The sequence below is a fragment of the Mobula birostris genome, chromosome 24, assembly GCF_030028105.1.
Source record: "Mobula birostris isolate sMobBir1 chromosome 24, sMobBir1.hap1, whole genome shotgun sequence".
Lineage (NCBI taxonomy): Eukaryota > Metazoa > Chordata > Chondrichthyes > Myliobatiformes > Myliobatidae > Mobula > Mobula birostris.
This window is the reverse complement of record NC_092393.1, coordinates 55,071,391-55,077,873: the sequence shown is the minus strand read 5'-3', so window position 1 is coordinate 55,077,873 and position 6,483 is coordinate 55,071,391.

Sequence of the window (6,483 nt, the reverse complement as noted above, 5' to 3'; positions counted from 1 at the left end):
GCTCGGCCCGCGGAGTGCCTCCCGCAGCCACACGCAGAAATGCTGCAAAAGCTCAGCAGGTCCGGGCAGCGAGGGAATAAGCGGGCCGAGACCTTTATTGCGCTCCATAGATAGTTGCTGAGTTAGTTCCTCTGGCATGTTGTGTGTCTTGCTCAAGATTTTTACAGCATCTCCTGCTCATCGCTGTTAGGGAAAAACACACATCTAGTTGGGATACTTAACGGGTCAGACAGCCTCTGAGGAGAGAGATCCGGTTGCACTCATTATTTCAGCGGTCTGGACCTCAATGTCTGAAGTGCCCACCCTGCACTCCCCACACCTCTTCCTCCTGATTGATCACACTCCTTAAAACAGAAAAAGATAGAATAGGAACAGGCCTTTCGGCCCACTGAGTCTGTGCTGGCCATCAATCGCCCATTTTTCAAAATAAGATTTAACATCACTGGAGTATGTCATGAAACTTGGTGCTTCGCAGCAAAATTGCATTACTATACTTAGTAATAAAAGCTATGAATTACAGGGGGAAAACAAGTAGTGCAAAAAGAGGAAAATACTGAGGAAGTGTTCGAGTTAATCGCCCATCTGATGGTGTGCCTCCTTTGTAATTGCATCAATATGTTTTTACAGTAATCCACATCACTTACAGCCCATCTGGTTCTCCCAGGCCTCACACGCTAGGGGCAATTTACCATGACCAACAAACCTACCAATTTGCACATTTTTGGGATGCGTGGAGGAAACTGGAGTTACAGGGAGAACGTGCAAACTCCACACAGACAGGCCCGGGTTCCTTAACCGTAAATTCGTTAGTGCGTTCTGCGACATCTTTGCTTCATTCGAGGAGGAAAGTTAATTGTGTTCTTCCATCTGAGGCCCTTTGGTACACAGGTTCATTATTGTCATTTGTACGAGGTTCAGTGGAAAACTTTGTTACGCGTGTCATCCAGACAGGTCACTTAATCGCACCAGTGTATCAAGATGGTACAAGGTAATTTGAGAAACAACACAGAATAAAATGGTACAATTACAGAGAACGTCCAGGCACTCATAAGATGCAAGATCGTTACGAGGCAGATCGTGAGGTCGGGAGTCCGTCTCACCGCTCGAGAGAACACAGAACACGACAGCACAGTATGGGCTCATCGGCACAAGATGTTGCGCATTCCTATATAAACCTGCTCCACGATGAGCCCAGACCTTCCCTGTTCCGCAGCCTATGACCCTGCAGTGTTCTTACATTTGTGTGCCTTTCTGAGAGTCTCTTAAGTGTTCCTTTAGCCTTATTACAGCAGCAGACTCCTGGGCACATCTACATGAAACGCTGTTGCAGGAGAGCAGCATCCATCATCAGAGACCCCACTACCCAGGCTATGCTCTCTTCTCACTGCTGCCATCAGGAAGAAGGTACAGTAGCCTCAGGACTCTCACCACCAGGTTCAGGAATGGTTTCTACCATCTTAACCTCTTAACAATCAGGCTCTTGAATAAAAGGGGATAACTGCACTCACTTCCCCTATTGTTGAGATGTTCCCACAACCAATTATCTTATTGCTATTTATTTATATTTGCATTTGCACAGTCTGTTGTCTTCTGCACTCTGGTTGATCTTTCATTGATCCTGTTATAGTTACTATTCTATAGATTTGCTGAGTATGCCTGCAGGAAAATGAACCTCAGGGTTGTATTTGGTGACATATTGGTAGTCTGATAATAAGTTTACCTTGAACTTTGTCCTTGAGGCCGGTGTTTTATGCTTTCAGGCTTTTGGATCTTCTGATTGGAAGGTGGGGGGGGGAGTCAAGAGAGAACGGCCAGGGTGGGTGGGGTCTTTGATTATGCTGGCTGCTTTAAAGAATGAAGGGTGATCTTAGTCAAAGTTTAATGTGGATAAATGTGAAGTTATCCACTTTAGTGGCAAGAACAGGAAGGCAGGTTACTATTTGAATGGTGTCAAGTTAGGAAAAGGGGAAGTACCATGAGATCTGGCTCATCAGTCACTGAAAGCAAGCATGCAAGTACAGCAGGCAGTGAAGAAAGCTAATGGCATGCTGGCCTTCATAACAAGGGGAATTGAGTATAAGAGCAAAGAGGACCTTCTGCAGTTGTACAAGGTCCTGGTGAGACCACACCTGGAGTATTGCGTGCAGTTTTGGTCTCCAAATTTGAGGAAGGACATTCTTGCTATTGAGAGAGTGCAGCGTAGGTTCACGAGGTTAATTCCCGGGATGGCGGGACTGTCATATGTCGAAAGATTGAAGCGACTGGGCTTGTATACTCTGGAATTTAGAAGGATGAGAGGGGATCTGATTGAAACATATAAGATTATTAAGGGATTGGACATGCTGGAGGCAGGAAACATGTTCCCAATGATGGGGGAGTCCAGAACCAGAGGCCACAGTTTGAGAATAAGGGGTAGGCTATTTAGAATGGAGTTGAGGGAAAACTTCACCCAGAGAGTTGTGGATCTGTGAAATGCTCTGCCCCAGAAGGCTGTGGAGGCCAATTCTCTGGATGCTTTCAAGAAAGAGTTAGATAGAGCTCCTAATGATACTGGAGTCAAGGGATATGGGGAGAAGGCAGGAACGGGATACTGATTGTGGTTGATCACAGTGAATGGTGGTGCTAGCTCGAAGGGCTGAATGGCCTACTCCTGCGCCTATTGTCTATTGTCTATTGTCAAACAATGAGATAAGGGACAGCCTGCTGACAGGGTAGATGTTGGAATGGATATAGAAGTAGTTTTGTGGAAGAAGTTAAAGATGGTTATGCAGGGATGGGGTTTTTTTGGGTTGGAGGGCTGTGACCAGTGCTGGGTCCTTGGTCACGATCTGATTATGAATGCAGTCAGCATGGTTAGTGAGAGGGTGGGTGACACTGAAGTTGGCCATATAGAATACAGTGAACAAGGTTGTCTAAGATTACAACAGGATCTAGGTCAACTGGAAAAACAGGTCAGGGACTTGCAGATGGAATCTAACTGGGGCAGGCACAAAGGGCTGAATTTTGGGAAGTTCCCTGAAAGTGGCAACGTGGTGGTGAAGGGAGCATATGATATAGCCACACTCAGGTTGGAGGAACAACACCTTATATTCCGTCTGGGTAGCCTCCAACCTGATGGCATGAACATCGACTTCTCTAACTTCCGCTAGGCCCCACCTCCCCCTCGTACCCCATCTGTTACTTATTTTTATGCAACATTCTTTCTCTCACTCTCCTTTTTCTCCCTCTGTCCCTCTGAATATACCCCTTGCCCATCCTCTGGGTCCCCCCCCACCTTGTCTTTCTTCCCAGACCTCCTGTCCCATGATCCTCTCGTATCCCCTTTTGCCTATCACCTGTCCAGCTCTTGACTCCATCCCTCCCCCTCCTGTCTTCTCCCATCATTTTGGATCTCCCCCTCCCCCTCCCACTTTCAAATCTCTTACTCACTCTTCCTTCAGTTAGTCCTGACGAAAGGTCTCGGCCTGAAACATCGACTGTACCTCTTCCTACGGATGCTGCCTGGCCTGCTGCGTTCACCAGCAACTTTGATGTGTGTTGGTTGATATGTTGTGGCGTGGATGAAATCACTGGAGAGACAGAGTCACTGGTAGATACAAAGCAGCTTCTTTATTTGACACAACAAGGTAGAGCAGGCATCATACAGACGGAGACACTTTCAGTAGAAAGGTCTGCCAGCCCAATGTGGGCTCGATATTTATATGCTAAACACAAAGAGCAATCGCCATTTAAAAAGTTATAGACAATGCATAGACAATGCTTCCTTTTGAAGTTACATACAAAACATCACACCTTCCGACTTCATCCTTTCCTCCTGACGTCAACACGTCCGGGTTGGTACTCACAGCTTTTAGGAGAGCAAGTTAAATCCACAATACACTTATTTGGTATTTTACATGCTAACATAGAGGACAATTAATATTTATAAAGTATAGATAATGCTGTCTTCGAAACTACAGCATCTGGTCAAACCACAATGTCAGCAGCGTCTGGTATTCACAGCTTTTAGGAAATGCGATGTTGTGAACTCAATCCACAGTACTTTGTCAAACAGAAGACTGGTGGCCAGAGTCATTTAAGTGTAAATGAATCATCTACCCAAAAACTCGCTCTAACATGATACACTTGCCTTCACCGGTCAGAGCAATGGAGAGGTGTGGTAAACCATATATATATGTTGTAACTGGGTTAACTGTCTGGACACGCCCCTCTGCTGACTGCCCTGTGGCTCCTCCCACAGAATCCTGTATAAAGGTGTTTCGCCTTGCCCCTCCTCCTCAGTCCGGGGGCAGACACTCACTGTGGAGGTCGTATTGTACAGCGAATAAAAGCCTTTCGGTATTTTACCAAACCTCAGTCTTTTGGAGTTATTGAAAGTGCTTCAATTTTATTCGCTGTACATTTTAAAGCATGGAATACGCACTCAGACCAGACAAATTAGACCTCGATCCGTGAGACACCTTTATACAGGACTCTGTGGGAGGAGCCACAGGGCAGTCAGCAGAGGGGCGTGTCCAGACAGCTAACCCAGTTACAACATATATATATGGTTTACCACAAGAGGGTCCAGAGGAGGTTCACGAGAACGATCCTGGGGGGGGGGGGTAAAAGGAATGTATGGGGGGGCATTTGATGGCTCTGAGCCTGTACTCACTGAGGTTTAGAGGAATGGGGGGGGTGCTTGTTGAAACTTAACAAATATTGAAAAGCCTAGATAGAGTGGACATGGAGAGTCTAGGACAAAAGGGCACAGCCTTAGAATAGAAGAACATGCCTTCAGAACAGAGATGAGGAGGAATTTCTTTAGCCAGAGGGAGGTGACTCTGGAATTCATTGCCACGGACAGCTGTGGAGGCAAAGTCATGGGGTATATTTAAAGTGGAGTTTGATAGGTTCTTGATCAGACAGGGCATCAAAGGTTACAGGGAGAAGGCAGGAGAATAGGGGTTGAGAGGGAAAATAAATGATCCATGATGAAATGCCAGGGCAGACTCAATGGGCCGAATGGCCTCATTCTGCTCCTGTGACTTCTGGCTTTAGGTACCTGATTTGGGACATCCTGTTATAAGTGTACAAGATGTGGGTAAGATGACATTTGGAGCATTTTGTGCAGTTCTATTTACCCAGCGGTGGAGAACGTCATTAAGCTGGAAAGGGTGCGGAGGAGATGGACAGTATGAGGAGAAAATGGACTGACTCGGATTGCTTTTCCTGGAGCAAAGAAGGCCGCGGGTTAGCATTATAGAGCGATATAAAATCATCACAGGCCCTCCACCGATCAGGGTTGACCATGGGTATTGCTTCTTAGTCATTTCTGTGGTAGACCGGCCAGGGGCAGTACGGTATGGGAGGCAAGCTATCGCCCATGGAGCAGGCTGCCCATCTCCACACAGCTGCTGAACCCAAAGGGACAACAGAGACCAAGACTTGTCAGTCAGTGTCGAACTCAACACAGGTCTGCCTTAGGGACTGCAGCTCTGGATATTTCCTCGGGGTTTACTCCCAAAGCCTTCCCCGTGAGTGGGTACAGCGGCAAGGTAGAAGAGGTTTGAGAGCAGAGTTCTTCCCCTGGACGAGCTGCCAACCACAGCTGACGAGCCTCATCTGCCTGAAGCAAATGGTTTTCAGGAGCCAGTAACCTGCCTTTGCCCCTTCTCCCGTCAGCAGAAACAGTTCTGCTGGGCTTAGTAGCTAATCCACATGTGAAGGCCAGGAGCTGGAATTAGTTGTCAGGCTTTTTGAGGTGCACAGCATTGGGAGCATTTAATCGGTAGTGGGAGCTTGTCCCCATCACCAACCCCTGACTATAATAACCGTAAGGAACATTAAAATCATGAGGGTGTAGATAACGTGGATGGCCTGGGGAGTCTGAAACTAGGGGGATTTAAGGTGAGAGGGAACCCACTCGTAGATACATTATGTATGGGCATGAAAACACAGGCACGCACACAGAAACATACATGAACACACACAGTTATAAAGCACCTCACACAAAATGCTGGAGGAACTCAGCAGGCCAGGCAGCATCTATGGAAAAGAGTAAACTGTCTTAAGCGGGACTGGAGAAAAAAAGCTGAGGATTAGTACTGCCTGGCCTGCTGAGTTCCTCCAGCACTTGGTGTATCTGCAGAATCTCTTGTGTTTATGTAGAACAGGGTTTCCCAACACCATTAAACAAGGGGTCCATGTACCCCAGGGTGGGAACCCCTGAGATACGAGAGCCTGAAGGCTCAAGAAGAACTTCCATCCCAGTGTTTATCAGACTCTTTCACAGTCAGCTGGACTCTCGGCCTCACCATGATCTTGCACCGTATGGTTTACCTGCCCTATGCTCTTTCGGTAGCTGTTACACTTCATTCTGCATTCTGTTATAGCTCAATGCTCAGTGCAATTATTTGATCTGTAAGAACAGTACTCAAGATAAGCTTTTCACTGTGTCCCGGTACACAAGAGAATAAGAAAGCAAGACCGATGCACACAACC